Source organism: Chiloscyllium punctatum, chromosome 24 (genome assembly GCF_047496795.1).
Source record: "Chiloscyllium punctatum isolate Juve2018m chromosome 24, sChiPun1.3, whole genome shotgun sequence".
Classification (NCBI taxonomy): domain Eukaryota; kingdom Metazoa; phylum Chordata; class Chondrichthyes; order Orectolobiformes; family Hemiscylliidae; genus Chiloscyllium; species Chiloscyllium punctatum.
The window spans coordinates 58,934,450-58,952,466 of NC_092762.1; the positions used below are offsets into that span (position 1 = coordinate 58,934,450).

At 39.4% G+C, this 18,017-nt stretch overlaps 1 long non-coding RNA gene across 1 annotated transcript; it reads right to left on the bottom strand.

Moving 5' to 3' along the window:
* Positions 1-3,539: 3,539 nt before the first annotated feature.
* LOC140494394 (uncharacterized) lies at positions 3,540-17,871 on the bottom strand. The gene is made up of 3 exons (XR_011963947.1): positions 17,714-17,871; positions 11,581-11,667; positions 3,540-5,019 (listed from the first exon to the last, which is right to left on the bottom strand). It is a non-coding gene; the product is annotated as an uncharacterized lncRNA (long non-coding RNA).
* Positions 17,872-18,017: the final 146 nt, after the last annotated feature.

Below are 18,017 nucleotides of genomic sequence, written 5' to 3' on the forward strand. Positions count from 1 at the left end.
CTGGAAACTTTGAAAAACTTGAGGAGAGGTAAATCCCCTGGGCCAGACGGGATATACTGAAGATTACTATGGACAGCGAGGGAAGAGATTGCCACACCTTTGGCAATGAGCTTTGCATCTTCACTGTCCACTCGACTAGTACCATATGATTGGATGGTGGCAAATGTTATTCTCTTGTTCAAGAAAGGAAATAGGGATAACCCTGAGAATTATAGACTGGTCAGTCTTACATCAGTGGAGGGCAAATTATTGTGGAAAGGATTCTGAGAGACAGGATTTATGATTATTTGGAAAAACATAGCTTAATTCAAGATAGTCAACATGGCTTTGTGAGGGCAGGTCATGCCTCACAAGCCTTTTTGAGTTCTTTGAGGATGTGACAAAACTTATTGATGAAGGTCGAGCAGTGGATGTGGTGTATATGGATTTTAGCAAGGCACTTGATAAGGTTCCCCATGGTAGGCTTATTCACAAAGTAATAAGGCATGGGATACAGGGAAATCTGGCTGTCTGGATACAGAATTGGCTGGCCCATAGAAGACAGTGAGTGGTAGTAGGAAAGTTTTCAGCCTGGAGCTCAATACCAGTGGTGTTCCGCAGGGATCTATTCTGGGACCTCTGCCCTTTTTGATTTTTATAAATGACTTGGATGAGGAAGTGGAAGGGTGGCTGAGTAAGTTTGCTGATGACATGAAAGTTGGTAGAGTTGTGGATAGTGTGGAGGGCTGTTGTAGGTTGCAACAGGACATTGACCAGGATGCACAGCTGGGCTGAGAAGTAGCAGATGGAGTTCAATGTGGAAAAGTACGAAGTGATTCATCTTAGATGTAGATTACTGGGTTAAAGGCAGGACTCTTGGCAGTGTAGAGGAACACAGGGATCTTAAGGTCTACGTCCATAGATCCCTCAAAGTTGCCACCCAAGTTGATAGGGTTGTTCAGAAGGCATATCGTGTGTTGGCTTTCATTAGCCAGAGGATTCAGTTTAAGAGCTGTGAGATTATGCTGCAGCTCTATAAAGCCCCAGTTAGACTACACTTGGAATATCGTGGTCAGTTCTGGTCGCCTCATTGTCGGAAGGATGTGGAAGCTTCAGGAAGGGTGCAGAGGAGATTTAGGACTGATTAAGACGTTTTAAAAAAATTGTCACTAGTTGGCATTAGCAGTCTAGTGGCTATGCTGTCAGCAACTTTGTCAGGACAATCACCTGATGAAGGAGCAGCGCTCTGAAAGCTAGTGCTTCCAACTAAACCTGTTGGATTATAACCTGGTGTTGTGTGATTTTTAACTTTGTAGCAACTTTAAAACCTGTTGAACTGATGAAAACCTATGGAAACATAAATTCAATCATGAGAAAGTATACAAGTTAAGTGACCTGCATTGAATTAAGGAAGAGGAAGAAATTATCCAAGGTTCCACTGGCCATATCTTGCAATTTTAAACAGAGTTTATGAACGAAGGATGGGGATGAATTACTTGCTGGCTTCTTTCGTCCCCCACCATATCTTCAGTGGAAGTTCATCTAGAACTCTATTTAGTTTTAAAATTTCTGGTCTCTCCCTCCTGTTGGATCTGATGTTGTGAAACTTGAAAGGGTTCAGAAAAATTTATAAGGATGTCGCTAGGGCTGGAGGATTTAAGCTATAGGGAGAGACTGAATAGGCTGGAGCTTTGGCCCTGGAGCATCGGAGGGTGAGGGGTGACCATATAAAATCATAAGGGACGTGTATAGGGTAATTAGAAAAGGTCTTTTCCCTTGGGTGGGGGAGTCCAGAACTAGAAGACATAGGTTTAGGGTGAGAGGTGAAAAATTTAAAAGGGGACCTAAGAGCAACTTTTTCACACAGAGAGTGGTGCATGTATGGAATGAGCTGTTAGATGAAGTGGCGGAGGCTAATACAATTACAACATTTAAAAGGCGCCTGAATAGGGTATATGAATAGGAAGGGTTTAGAGGGATATGGGCCACGTGCTGGCAAATGGAACTAGATTAGATTAAGATATCTGGTTGGCACGGACGAGATGGATCAAAGTGTCTGTTTTCATGCATTACATCTCTATGACTCTATAACCCAAGAATAATATTTTTACAAGTGCTATAATTTGTTTTCCTTCTTATACAACATATAATTGCCACAGGGTTTCTGAAGCTAGGAAAAGTACATCTTTGATTCTTAGCTGTTGTAAAGTGATAGGCTAATTTTAAGATTGAATTTGCCACAAAGCATTATTAGGTTTGGTAATAAACTTTTTCCATTAAAATCAATCATAATAAATTTGCAGATTTTTAAAGTAAAGAATTGTTAGGACCATGTGAGCATCCACAATGATTTTGGTCCAGGTGGTTGACCCTTGTATTACTAAATTCACTACTTTGTCCACATAGCTCAAGAATAAATAAATGACTGCTGAGGAAACTCGAATAGCCAGTTCAATCTGCTCATCCGAGGCATAAACTCCTTTAGCTGTTAATCTGGTTGATACATTCTTTTGATGACATTTTAGTTTTATTGTATTACTGTATACTGTAAAGCTGAATATCCAGAAGAAAACCTTAAGAGCATAGCGTATAGGAGCAGAATTAGGCCTTCTGGCCCATCAAATTTGCGCTGGTCAAAAGACAACCACCTAACTATTCTAATCCTATTTTCCAGCACTTGGCCCATAGCCTTGTATACATTAGCATTAGAAGTGTATACCTAAATACTTCATTAAATATTGTGATGGTTTCTACCCTTACAGGCAATGAGTTCCAGATTCCCACCACTAACTGGGTTAAAAGCATTTCTCCTCATGCCCTCAGGATGACACGATGACTCAGTGGTTAGCACTGCTGCCTCACAGTGCCAGGGACCTGGGTTTGATTTCAGTCTTGAATGTGTGTCTGTGTGGAGTTTCCATATTGTCTGTGTAGGTTTTTTCAAGGTCCTCCAGTTTCCTCCCACAGTTCAAAGATGTGCAAGTTTGATGGATTTGCCATGTTAAGTTGCCCCATGGTGTCCAGAAGGAGAAAGTGAGGACTGCAGATGCTGGAGATCAGAGTTGAAAAGTGTGGTGCTGGAAAAGCACAGCAGGTCAGGCATTCATCATTCAACTCTCTTGCTCCTTTAATGCTGCCTGACCTGCTGTGCTTTTCTAGCACCACAATTTTTGACACAGTGTCCAGAGATGTGCAGGCCAGGGGGTCACAGGGATACGGTGGGGTGAGGGGGTGGGTGGATCTGAGTGCTATGCTCTTGGGGGGTTAGTGAAGGCTTGCTGGGCTAAATGGCCTGCTCCCACACTGCAGGCATTCTATCTCTGCCTAAATCTTATCTTAAATCTCTGCCCTGATCATTGATCCCTCCACTAAAGAAGGATGTCTCTTCTCATCTATCCTGTCTCTGTCACGCACAATTTTTATAAGTTTCAATCATGCTCACGTTTTCAAATAAACCCGTTGGACTATAACCTGGTGTGATGTGATTTTTGACCTTGTCCAACACCGGTGCCTCCACATCATGAAATCCAAGTCGATTATGTCAAATACATGTCCTTTTCTTCTGTTTCAACACGTGTAAACATATAAACTTTTAACTTTAAAATGGAAATGCACTGTAGAAGAATCACAGGATGGAAGAAAATTTTCAGGTTTGTAAATTATTACAGCAATTTTGTCAGAAATTATCAACATGGTACTTCTGAATGCATATATGACACATCAGTAAAATTGTTGACTTATAGCAATGTTCTAATTGCCCAATTACAGCTTTCACCCATTATTCTCATAAGTGAAAATGGAAGATACACAAAGGTCACATTTACTGGACCTCTGGCATTAAATGCACCTATTTTTAGAAATGCTAAGGACAGGTAATTTAGTACTGACTCACAGCTCTATAAAATTTTACATAGCCAAAAAAATTATTTCAAGTCTCTGCTTCACCTGCAATTAGAGGCTTCTCAATTTAGTTTAGCCATTTCAAGTAGTTAATACAATAGAGTCATCCATCACCATATGCTTTTCAAAGGAAATAAGGTCATTTAGATGAGAGCTCTTTGATTCTACAGTGTAGTGTGAATGCTCAGTTGATTATTGGTAAATTGAATTGGGGAATATTTAATCTCTTTTTCAGGTGAGACAAAACTCAGCACGTGGGTGGCATGGTGGCTTAGTGGTTAGTACTGCTGCCTCATAGTGCCAGGGACCCAGGTTCGATTCCAGCCTTGGGTGACTGTCTGTATCGAGTTTGCATATTCTCCCTGTGTCTGCATGGGTTTCCTCTGGGTGTTCCGGTTTCCTCCCACTATCCAAAGATGTGCAGGTTAGGTGAATTGGCCACACTAAATTGCCTGTAGTGTTCAGGGATATGTAGGTTAGGTGCATTAGTCAGGAAGAAATGTAGGGGAAGGGGTCTGAGTGGGTTACTCTTTGAAGGGTCAGTGTGGACTTGCTGGAAGGAATCCTAATTATAAAAATTCTAAATAGTTAAAAATGATGTCTGCAGTTTGAATAATCGATTCATACAGATTTGAGAGATGGAATGTGGCATTGCAAACTAACAGCGGCACTGGACATTAGAATGAAGACGGTTCAGTCTTGGATGTGATTAACATCAGCAGTAACAGCCAGCTCTAACCCATGCTGCTTTTGGTGAACTGGCTGGCAACTTAGCAGGTTGTGTTACTTTTGAAATTCTTTCCAACATCCTATGAAAATCACCCTACGCTTCTCCATATTCCCAACTAATCCTTCATGCTCTAGTAAATTGTTTTCGTGTTAGTCCTCAACTAAGAGACAAAATTGTGACCAGACGATTGAATCATGGAAGGAATCACCAAAGTTTAACCCTGTCCTCACTCAACATCTAAACATAACTGCACATTACAGAGTTGAACATTTTCACGTACATCAGCTGTTTTTTTTTTAATCAGTCCAGAAAATCTATGTGAACCATTTGTTTGTGTTTCCTGCTGCATTCTGCACCATTCATATTTCTTCAAACTGAACTTCAATCAACACACGTTGAAGTTGGGATATCTGTAGAATGAGAAAAGGACATTGTGTTTTCATTGACTTTCCCTAATCACTGCGTTCAAAAATGTATTCTCTACTCTCGAGATGAGGTATGGACATTTGCCCAGGGAACAAGATGTAATTTGTTGCTTCATAAGATATAGGAGCAGAATTAGACAATTTGGCCCATCAAGTTTGCTCTGCCATTTGATCACGGCTGATAGGCTCCTCATTCCCATTTTCCTGCCTCCTCTCTGTATCCTTTCAACCCATTACCAATTAATAATCTGTATAACTCCTCCTCAAATTTACTCACTGTCCCAGCATCCACTGTACTTTGGGGTGGTGAATTCCAAAGATCCATAACCCTTTTGGAGAAGTTGTTTCTCCTCCACTCTCTTTTAAATTTGCCAGCCCTTATCCCTAAGACTATGACCTCTCGTGCTAGGATGCCCCACAAGAGGAAGCATCTGCTCCACATCTATTGTATCATACCTTTTATCATCTTGAATACCTCAATTTCATCTCCCCTCATTCTTCTAAATTTAGGCCGAAACTGTTCAATCTCTTTTCATATGACAAACCCATAGTCTCTGGTGAACCTCCTCTGAACTGCCTCCACTGCCATTGCATCTTTCTTCAAATAAGGGGACCAAAACTGTGCACAGGACTCCAGGTGTCGTATCACCAATTGTTGGTGTGTGGGTTCCTTGAGCAAGAGCCAGAAAGAAAAATACACTTTTTAAAAATATCTTATGATGTCAACTGTGGACAGCTCTTTTCTGGTGATTTCCCTTCCAGTATGCCCACCTTGAATATGTTCTAGTCTTTTCTCTGACAGGATTTCTGTTTTAATCTTTTGACTTTAGGCATCTTTATTTCCCTTTCACCACAACTAATAAGCACTTTGTCTTTTACACTGGGCTTCCACACCATCTGTTCTCCTCATTCCTCCTCTGGCTCGGTCAAAAATATAAAACCTATTATTTTCCAACTACTTTCATTCTGAAAAGTCATACTGGACTCAAAATGTTAAGTCTGTTTTTCTGTCTGCAGATGCTGCAGGACCTGCTAAGTTTCTACAGCATTTTCTAATTGTTTCAGATTTCCAGCATGTGAATCATCTTGCATGACTTTGTATTTATTTACTGCAGAATATTGTCCTTTATTGAAACTACCTGAAGCGTTTACCAAGCTGCAGATTAATAGCCAACATAAGTAGAAAATTGTCCTCAATGCAAAGCAATCCCGTTTTCATTTAATTCATGATGATGAAATGTATTTTTAAATGTCCAGTTATACCAGGGAAGACAGCATTTTTTGTGAAATGTAACATTTATGGCACACTAGTCCAAGATTTGTTAGATGGGAGCATTCAGTTCTGTCCTCTGATAGAGGTGGGCTTATTGCCTTGGTTCTTATAGGTTGCTTGGAATAATTCATGGTTCACGAAAAGCAATTTCAGGACACAGAATGTTGAAAAAAGAGACAATGACAAGGGAAGACTCCCAAGTTAGAAGCATAATTGATAGATGTGCTGCAGGCAAGGAGACGAGGCAGTTGACTGGTCTTGTAAGGTTAGAACAAACTCAGAACAGTTTCAGAAACAGAAATGAAGCCAAGAGTTACAACATGTCTGAGTATAGCTTGCAGTATAGCTCTTACTTGTATAGTAAAATATTGTTTGTGCACATCTATGGAGTCTTGTGGCTTTATTCTCCTAGCAAAACACCTGAATCTAATCTAATCTTTTGACTATTTTAAAAACAAAGGTTATTGGGCCCTCACTGGATCATGACATAAACCTGGCTGTCTTGTCTGAGATCATAATACAACCAAAAAATAACAATTGCAGAAGTGTGGGATAAAGTAGAGTCAATTGGAGTGATCACATTCTAGAAATATATTGTTTGCTTTTTTCCACCATTTTACTTTCTCATGCAAATGTTAAGTGGAGTTATACTGCAGAGAGACATAATTTCCAGATTGTAGTCAGTTTGCTTCCACATTGTTAGCAATGAATAGGAAAGACTCAAATACCCAGCAAGTGTCAGAAGACAGAAAACACCAGCCCTTTGGTAACTGTTTGTGAAACAGTCCTAACATCCTCTCTCATCCCTTGCATCCTCAATGTTCAGACATAATGTACTGAAATTTGGTTGCAATCCCCCTTTTTTACCATGTATTCAAATTTTGTACCATTTGCAAATTTTAAAATTATGCCCTGCAAGGTGAAATTTAGATAATTAACATAAGTTCAGAAAAACAGTGTTCCTAATACAGACTTTTGGGAACACTATACACTTGCCTCCAGTTGAAAAACAGGTGTTCACTAATATTCTCTGTTTTCTGTCCCTCAGCTAATTTTGTAATCACAAAACCAATGTTTCTTTCACTCGCATGTGGTTTGATTTTGTTTTGAGCTTGTTTATTCTGTAATACTTTATCAATATATTTTGAAAGTCTATCTGTACATTATCCCTCATCAGCTCTAAGTTTCCTCATCAGTTGATTAACTGGTCAGTATTTCATGGTTTATCCCTTGCATATTTTCCAAACTAGGGTGCAACATTTGCAATTCTCATGTTCTGTGGTGCCACTCCCAAATCTAAGGGGGAATTGCAAGATTGTGACTACAGCCCCTGCAATTTCAATCCATTTTTGCCTTGACCATCTTACCAGGAACATTGACTTTTATATTTTGAATACTACCAACCTTTAAGTATGTCTTTGCTGATTTTTATCATATCCAATTCTTCTACTTATTCCCTCTTTACTATAACTTTGGCAGCATCATCCTCTTTAGTGAAGTGGTGAAAAGCATAAATCTCAGCCATGCCCTCTGCCTCCACAATCAGATCTCCTGTTTAGATCCTAAAGAAGACCATTTTTAAATTTTGCTTGGAATTTTTTGGTGACATACAAAGCATTTGAAAGCCATATTCACTAGACTCTGCTATCTAATCAGTACACATGCTACATCATCTTCTATTCACTCTGCCTCCTCTGTTCACTACACCAACCTGCACCATTATGGCAATTACAGATATTTGTAATCAACCTGTTCAGAGACATTATTACACACTTCTACAGCTCAGAGACATTATACACACTTCTACAACTCAGAGGTATGACACTACCACTACACCACAAGCAGCTCTTGTATTTGCCATTATACACACACCTGCTAAATATATGAATTAGATACTCAGAGATAACTTTGCACATTGGTAATTAGCTTAGTTAGGTAGACAGCTTGTTTGTGATACACAGGGATGTCAAGAGCATAGGTTCAATTCCCACACCAACTGAAGTTAACATGAATATCCTATCTTCTCAACCTTATTTGGAGAGTGGTGGTTCCCCCGATTAAACGCACCAACAGTCATTTGTCTAAAATGGGAGAACAGCCCTATGACTACTGTGACTTTACTTTTTGTCTGGATAGTGCAGAACAACACAATCAGGGAAATGAAAAGCCAGAAGTCAACATTTTAGAATGGTAGCAGGATAAGGAATAAAAGTGAAACTCTAAAAAGCAAACAAAAAGAATTGAAATGATGCAATAAAAGATATGCATCTGAATGGACTATAACAGGAGCATAGTCAACCTGTTACCATCTGAAATAAGCTAGTGAGATTGAATTTAAAACAACCAAATATTCAACTATAAGTTGCAAGTAGTATGCAGAGGGAAATTTATCTCTGTATATAAGAGAAAAAGGAATACAAAATTATGTTAGTATGATGAGAAGTATTAAAATAGGAAGAGCATAGATTCTGTTATGCCAAATAGAGGATTGCAACCAAAATGATGAAGGTTCTTTATAGTTCTACATAATATGTCTTCACTTGCATCATGTTCTATCACCTATGATACCTATGCTCTTTGACTTACATGATCTTCCAAATCCCTAATTTTAAGATTATTATTCGTATTTTCAAATCGTTCTATGGCCTCTCTGTAATAATCTCCAAAACTTCTGGTTCCTGAGCATTCTCAATTTTAATTGCTCCACCACTGGTGGTCATGTCTTCAGTTGCCTTGGCTTCAAGATCTGAAAGATCCTCCCAACACCACCACCTCACTTGCCTCCTTTAATAAATTCCTTAAAACCTCTTTGTTCAAGCTATTTAGTCATCTGGTAGAATACCTCCTTTTGTGTCTTCGTGTCATAATTTGTTTTGTGAAGCTCCTGTGAAGCACGTTGGGATGTTTTATTACATAAAAGGTACTGAATAAATACATATTGTTGCCATCTTGTGGCCATTTTGCTCACTACAATATTAGCATTCGTATAGTGGATGGGGAACAAATGCAGGTGTACTTTTCCAAGTATAAAATTTCAATGTACAATTAATACTCTCAACATATTCTCCCCCAGCAGCAAAAATGTTTCCAATTCAGATAATCCCATGATAGATCTTCGTTTCTTTTGTATTTTCGTCATTTAATCATTTCTGCTTTCACTGTATCAGATTTCCCTTTTGTTCTTTCTTTACTTTCGTCTCTCCTTTTCTTTTCCTGTCTCCATATTTGGAAGAAAACTGTTAATCTTTCTTTAGAACTCAAATGATTATTTAATAATTGAAATTATCAGCTGTTTCCCTCTCTCAACTGATGCTGCCTGATCTGCTGACTATTTCAGTATTTTATGATTTTATTTCAGATTTTCAGTATTTGCAATATTTTATTTTTGTTGCCATTTCATAGAGTCATAAAGTCTTAAGAGATGTACAGCAAGGAAACACCCTTTGGTCCAATCATCCATGCCAACCAAAATTAATATCCAAAATTAACCTAGTCCCATTTGCCAACACTTGGCCCATATCCTACTAAACCCTTCCTATTCATATACCCATCCTGATGTCTTTTAAATGTTGTAATTGTACCAGCCTCCACCACTTCCTCTGGCAGTTCATTCCATACACATACCACCCTCTGTGTGAAAAAGTTGCCCCTTAGGTCTCTTTTATATCTTTCCCCCTCTCACCCTAAACCTATGGCCTCTAGATCTGGACTCCCCTACCCCAAGGAAGAGACTTTGTCTATTTATTCTATCCATGCCGCTCAAGATTTTATAAACCTCTATAAGGTCACCCCTAAGTCTCCATTCTCCAGGGAAAACAACCCCAGTCTATTCAACCTCTTCCTGTAGCTCAAATCCATCAACCCGGGAAACATCCTTGTAAATCTTTTCTGAACCCTTTCAAGTTTCACAACAGCCTTCTGATAGGAAGGAGACCAGAACTGCACACAATATTCCAAACGTGGCCTAACCAATGTCCTGTACAGGCGCAACATGACCTCCCAACTCCTGTACTCAATACTCTGACCAATAAAGGAAAGCATACCAAACATCTTCTTCACTATCCTATCTACCTGTGACTCCACTTTCAAGGAGCTATGAACCTGCACTCCAAGGTTTCTTTGTTCAGCAACACTCCCTAGGACCTTACCATTAAGTGTATGAGTCCCGCTAAGATTTGTTTTCCCAAAATGCAGCACCTCTCATTTATCTAAATTAAACTCCATCTGTGACTTCTCAGCCCATTGGGCCATCTGATCATGCACCACCCTCTGCGTGAAAAAGGTTGCCAGTTAGGTCCCTTTTAAATCTTTCCCCTCTCACCTTAAATCTATGCTCTCCACTTTTGAACTTCCCCCAATCTATAATACAGCTCTTGAAAAACTCATTCATTCCCTGAAATCTGAAATCTCTGCCAGCTGGAAGGACAAGGGCAACAAATGCATGACAACACAATCACGCTGGGGTTCCCCTCCAAATCATAGATTATCGTGACCTTTTTAAAAAAATTTTTCATGGCATGTGGGCATTACTGGCTAAGCTATCATTTATTGCCTATCTATAACATTCCTTTATTTAAAGTATCTGCACTTAATGTGTGGTTATTTACACTGTGCATGACACAGGCACCTGGTATGGAGGAAGAATGTCTGTTACTACTGATGAAACTTCTGTTGTTTCTTACAGAAACCAGGTACAAAGATTCAGGTACACTGAATTATGGCTGATGCTGTAAAATGTAACAAATGACCACAGCGCCAGGGTCCCAGGTTCAATTCAGGTCTTGGGCGACTGTCTGTGTGGAGTTTGCATGTTATTTGCGTGGGTTTCCTCCAGGTGCTCCAGAATCCTCCCACAGTCCAAAGATGTGCAGGTCAGGTGAACCGGCCGTGCTAAAGTGCCTGTAGTGATAGGTGTGTTAGTCAGAGGGAAATGGGTCTGGGTGGGTTACTCTTCGGAGGGTAGGTGTGGACTGGTTGGGCCAAAGGGCCTGTTCCTACACTGTAGAGAATCTAATCTAATCTAATTTTTTTCCAATTATATCTTTTTGCTGCTGACAGGACTGGCTCATATTGAGGTACAGTTCCACAGGTGGTGATTGTCATTCATTCTTAATTTGTGAATCTCCAAAGTATTGGTAGGATATTTGCCACAACATACAATATGCTCTCACAATTTGCAGGTTGCATCAGTGAATAGCAGGTGACAATAAGACCACTAACATCTACTTTCCCCAAGTTAGAATCACCTAATTTAGTGAAGACAAGTGACTGACCTGCCATCTTTGACCCAAGTTGTCACTGGTGGTAAATTTATCCAACAAGCTATTACAGAACACATTTTCTTCCTTTAATTAGACCATCTGTTTTGAGGAAAATTCAAAATTCGTGCATTTTAATTCTAAAATCAAAATATGGCAATCATTTATTAATAAAGTCAGGTAGAAAATACAATCTACAATTATTTTTCATACCATAGAAGACATTTAGTTAGCAATTTACCAGGATAACTATGGCTGTTAATTCCTTATAATTTCATTTGCATTTGTACTGTGTCTCTCCTGAACATAAAAATTGACAAGACCTGTATAAAATTACAAATACAGTTAGACTCTCTCTCTTGCTGGTCTGCAAATTTCAGCTTCTATTTTCCACCAAATGATATCTTCAGATATTTATATTCTTCTGTAATTATTTCTGAATAAAGGAGGTCCTTGACCACAGATAGAGAGAGAATGAATCCTGCATCACACTTTTTTTTATTCAGTACTTCTTTGTCATCTATCTGCACCATGAGCTCTGATATTGTTGCCATAGAAACTCTAACTAACTCACAGTATAGTCTTATATATTTCTCTAAAGGGAATAGCTGCCATTTGTTTTACTGCAAAAAGAAAGCGTGACAAGGATGGTAAAAATAATGAATTTAAGAACAAAATACAAAAACAAAATGGAACACAGAATAATGAATGAAAACCAAAATAATTAGCTAGGCACTATAGAAAGAACTTCAACTTACATAAAACATTAACAGAAATATTCAAAATCCTCTGATCTGCTGTATTACCTTGAATCGTTTTTGCAATATAGATGAATAGGATATCTATGTTGTACTTCAATGAAATAAATAAATAATTAGTTTTTTTCCTGGTATTGTTTGAGGAAATTACAGTTCTTGGACACTGGAGCACCTGCTTATTTAAGAAATTATGGCATTTGAACTCATCTGTGAACAGTATCTTGCAATTATAATCTGTGACATAAGACATGGTACAAGAGGGAAGGCTTCAGTTTCTTGGGGCATGGTGACCAGTTCCAGTCAGAAGGTACCTATTCTAAAAAAAAGTTCCACCTTAACAGAATAGAAACCAATATCTTTGAGAACAGGCTGCTCATGTATTTGGGTATGCTTTAAACTACACTAGCAGAGGAATAGGCACCACTATAAAGAAGAAAGAAAATAAGAAGGTGCTTAAAATGAGCTGGATGGTAGTACATTCACTTACTAAAACACTGAAGGAACAACTCAACATTTCAGTCTGGAAGTAAGCTTTGAGCCGACGATGACTGATTTTCATTGTCTTTCCCAGAAGAACAGGTGACAGTATTCACAAACTGATAGGTGAAAATACCACTACCTTCCAGATGTTGGTCAATTCTTGCAGAAATATTTACTGGGTTCTTTGTGACCAGCCGAAATACCTGCACATTTTAGGCAGATATCAGATTGTGATCTACCAGTCAGGATTTATTTTGTATTTTGAGCACCAATGTGAATTGGTAATATCGCTGGACTGGGGTTAATCCAGAGGCCTGGATTAGTGCTTTGGTTAAATGGGCTTGATTCTCACCACGACAACTGGTGGAACTTAAATTCAATTAGAAAATGAAGAATATCAAGTCTCAGTAATGGTGACCATGATAATTATTACCAATTGTTGTAAAAACCCATCTGGTTTCTTAGGAAAGGTGTCTGTTTTTCTTACCCAAACCTGCTTACAAGTGACTCCAGATCCACAACAATGTGGTTGACTTTTAACTACATTCTGAATCACTCAGCAAGCTGCTCGGTTCAAATCCAATTAGAGATGGACCACAAATTCTGGCTTTGCCAGCAATCCCCATATCCAATGAAAGAATAAAGAAAAAAAATAAATGGATGAACAATGCATGCTCTGATCCATTGATATTAGTGACAAAGTGGTCTTGATAGCAGCTCTTAATGGGATTGATTAATCCAACATGTCTTCCTTAAATTGATTTTTGAGAAGCCAGGTATATATCTAACAAACAAATACTTCCATCTGCTTTCCCTTTGCACTACACTGAACTGCTCCAAACTCTCCACACTTCCCCCCCCCTTAACAAACAATGTTTGTTCCTGGAATCCCCTCCTGCAGTCAGTATACTGTCTGTTAATGATTGTTCAGCATTTGCCACTTGCTATGAAATGTACATGTGGTTAAAGTATCAAAAGGATGTAGGGTGGGCAATATAGTCACACCGTTTACCACCTGTCAATTTGTCACCCAAAACAAAAATCATGCCCCTTATCCTATATCTCAGAGGTCCCAGCAGGAATAAACACTCACTTTTAGAGGCAAAATGAGTTACATTTCACTGGTTATAGGACAAATCTTATCAGCAGTTACAAAGGATTACAAATAAACATCAGATTCACAAACATGAATAACTGCATAAAACAATCCCTTGTCTTCACCCCAACCCCCACACACTAGGCTATCACATCATCTACTATTATACACAACTCATCATTAGCTATTAACTGTCCACTAGTAGCTATTCATTCTCCCAGGTTGATCACTATCCATTCAAAGTGTCAAAGTACAGCTCAGAAACAGACCCTTTGGTCCAACTTGTCCATGCTGATCAGATACCCCAACCAAATCTAGTCCCACCTGCCAGCACCTGGCCCATATCCCTCCAAACCCTTCTTATTCATTTACCCATCCAGATGCCTTTAAAATGTTGTAATTTTACTAGCCTCCACCACTTCCTATGGCAGCTCATTCCATAATTCAAACCCTCCAACCCTGGCAGCATCCTTATAAGTCTTTTCTGAACTCTTTCAAGTTTCACAACATCCTTCCTAGAGCAGGGAGACCAGAACTGTATGCAGTATTCCAAAAGTGGCCTAACCAGTGTCTTGTACAACTGCAAGATTACCTCCCAACTCCTATACTCAATGCAGTGACCAATAAAGGCAAGCATACCAAACACCTTCTTCACTATCCTATCTACTTACAACTCCAACCCTTTGTCTGTCCAACTGTTCTCTCTCTTTGTGCTCTATCTCCACTGATTGTTTACTCCGTAACCCCTCCCCTACCCTAACACCTGCACAAAAAAAACATTTTCCTAGCTACCATCTGATCTGAGGATGGGTCACAGGATCCAAAATGTTAACTCTGATTTCTCTTCAACTACCAAACCTGCTGAGCCTTTCCAGCAATTTCTGCCTTTGTTTCTGATTTCCAGCATCTGCAGTTCTTTTGGTTTTTAATCCACTATTTTGATTTGAAGAGAAAAAAAGCATCCACACAGTCTACATCATTTCAAATACTAATTATGTTTAAATCAGTAACAATCTGTAAATTTTGTCTATTAAACGCCATATTAAAGAAGAGTTAACATCAAATAAAACAGGGAGGAAAGAAAAATGTATAAGATCCAGGGTTGATTGATTGTTGAGCAGTGGCTGTTGGGCACTGTGTTTTAGTTCTAGTCATTTTGAATTATATAGATTTCTAAACTAGCCCAGAGAAAGTAATAAATTATAGGCACAGGAGAGGGAGTGAAGTTTGAGCGATGAGGAATTTCTACTTTCTATTAATCCCATTTTTTAGTTAATAGCACACAAATAATGCTAAAGTAACATAAAGCAACTTAAAATTATTCATTAAGATATTGAATAGCAGCTTGGCTAAGCACGATGCATATCGTGTGGCATGTGGGGAGTGGTGGATATTTCTTGTAATCCACACAAGCCCATGTGCATAAAGTGTCAACAGCTGCACAATCTCAAGCTCTAGGTTTCAGAGCTTGAACAGCAGCTCCAGTCACTGATGTGCCTCTGTGAGGCAGAGAACTATGTGGACAGCATGTTCAGAAAAGTGGCCAACTGCCAGTTGTCAGATATGGAATAGGTGACCAGGCAAAAGTGAGGACTGCAGATGCTGGAGATCAGAGTCAAAATTAGAGTGGTGCTGGAAAAGCACAGCAGGTCAGGCAGCATCCGAGGAACAGGAAAATCAACATTTCGTTGATGAAGGAGGGCTCCTGCCCAAAACGTTGATTTTTTTTTCTGTTCTTCGGATGCTGCCTGACCTGCTGTGTTTTTCCAGCACCACTCTAATCTTGACATGGAATAGCTAACTTCAGTCCATATAACAGAAACAGGCAGATAATGTAGGAGTCGTCAGAGGTCCCATTCACTAACCAGTTTTCCATTCAGATATTGATGAGGGGATAAATCCTTGGAGGAGTGCAAGAGCCGCACCCAGCACCACAGGTGACCCAGATGTACAGGAGGGAATGAGGAAGAGCAGAATAAACTATTAATGGGGGATTCTTTACTTTGGGGATTAATCAAGCTTTCCTGTAGCAATCAATGTGATTCCAGGATGATGCATTGTCTCCCTAATGCTAGTGTCAAGATTGTCACAGAATGGCTGCAGTACATTCTGCTGGGATAGGTTGAATGGCTAGAGGTTGTGGACCACATTGGCACTACTGATATAGATAGGAAAGGGGATGTGGACTGCAATCGTAATTTAGGGAGCTATGCATAAAATTAGCAAGCAGCACCTCTGAAGTTACAATTTCCAAATGACATGATGTAAAAGTAAATACATATGGCTGAAAAGATGATGCAGGAGGGAAGGTTTTAGATTTCTGGGACTGGCTCTGGGTTGCATCTGAACAAAGCCTAGATGATTATATAGAATCTCAAAAGGACAGTGACAAGTTGGTGAATAGATTGCAAATGAGGTTCAGTGTGAAGCAGTGCGAGGTGAGAACTTTGGTACAAAGGAGGGACAATTGAAATAAAGGCTATATTTTAAAGGGTATGCAGGAACAGAGAACTCAGTGCAAATATACATCGGGTGTTAAAGGTGACGAGACAGTTAAAGTAGCCTTATGATAAAGCACACTGTATTGTTGGCTTAATTGAGTCATTTTGTACAAGAGCAAGGAGGCTGTGAATAACATATATAAGACACTAGTTAGACCTCAGCTGGGTACTGTATACAGTCTGGACACCAGATTTTATAGGAAAGATGTGAATGTATTGGATAGAGGGCAAACAAGGTTTATGAGAAAGGTTCCAGGAATGAGAAACTTCAGTTATGAGGACAGATTGCAGAAGTTGGAACAGCAACTTGACTGAAGTCCTCAAAATCATAACACTGGACACTACAGATATGGAGAAACTGGTCTCCTTTGTAAGAGGATCAAGATTCAGACACAATTGTAAAGAGTTTTGTAAAAGAAGCTCAGATGGACAAGAATTTTTTTTAACCAAAGACTAATCCAGATTTATAATGTCACGCCTAAAAATGCCTGGTGGAGGTAGGCTGAAATAAAACATTTGATGGGGAGCATCATGTTATATTTAAAGAGAAATAATGCGCAGCAGGGTTACAGAGAACAAGCTGGAGTCTAGCACTAAGTTGAAATGCTCAGACAGTTGTTGCAGACACAATGGACTGAATGGCCTGCTTCTGCACTATAGCAATTGTTATTTAGAAACTATTTAGGCGACATTCATGCTCACCAAGAATGATCTCCAGATTACAAAGTCATTTCAACATACAGAGTCCTGCGTATAAAAAGTGATACACAGATACCCCAACAGAGATAGTTGTGAAAATATTTTTGAATGGTTCACGAAGATCTGTAGCTCAGTTTGTGGATGAGGTAGTTGGTTAGCTCACCGATAAACCAGCAGTTGTAAAAATAGGGAAAATGCATCTGGAAAAGGGGTGGAAATGCCGAAAATGCGAAACAAAATCCGGAAAAATTGCGGCAGCTACAAAAAATACTCATGGTAAAATAGAAACTGAAAGATCTACGCTTAAAATCTCTTTTTCAGATACGTAGTGATTTGTTGTGTACTCCCAGTAACTTAAGTAGGGTACCAATAAATGTACACATATTTCAATATTTGGAATGGGTCAGTGAGGGATTGCACCTTTCATTTTAACATCCTTTTAATATGTCAAATCAAAGAACAAAATCTGAGTCCTTGCACAAACAGAGATCCTTAAACTTCAGTTCTAAAGAAGGGTCACTGGATATAAAGGGTTAACTCTGATCTCTCTGTACAGATGCTGCCAGACCCGCTGAGCTTTTCCAGCAACTTCTGTTTTTGTTTCTTAAACTTACCTCCTGTGGAAAAGAACATATAAAAACCTGTCTGTACGTTGTATCATTTATCAATAATTTAGAAACCGCGTTAATTGATAAATTGATTAAACTGAAATCTCACAAAGCACAGCACATCAACCGACGCATGCGCCGTGTCAATGAGCATATCGACGCTGTAAGAACGGCAGGTCGGGCTGCGCTTGCGCTGAGTACGGATAGACGGGCTGCGCTTGCGCTCTGGGTATGGCTAGCCGAACCGCACTTGCGCTCTGGGTGTAGCGGGTCGCAGCACGCCTACGCTCTGGGTACGGCTAGCCGAGCC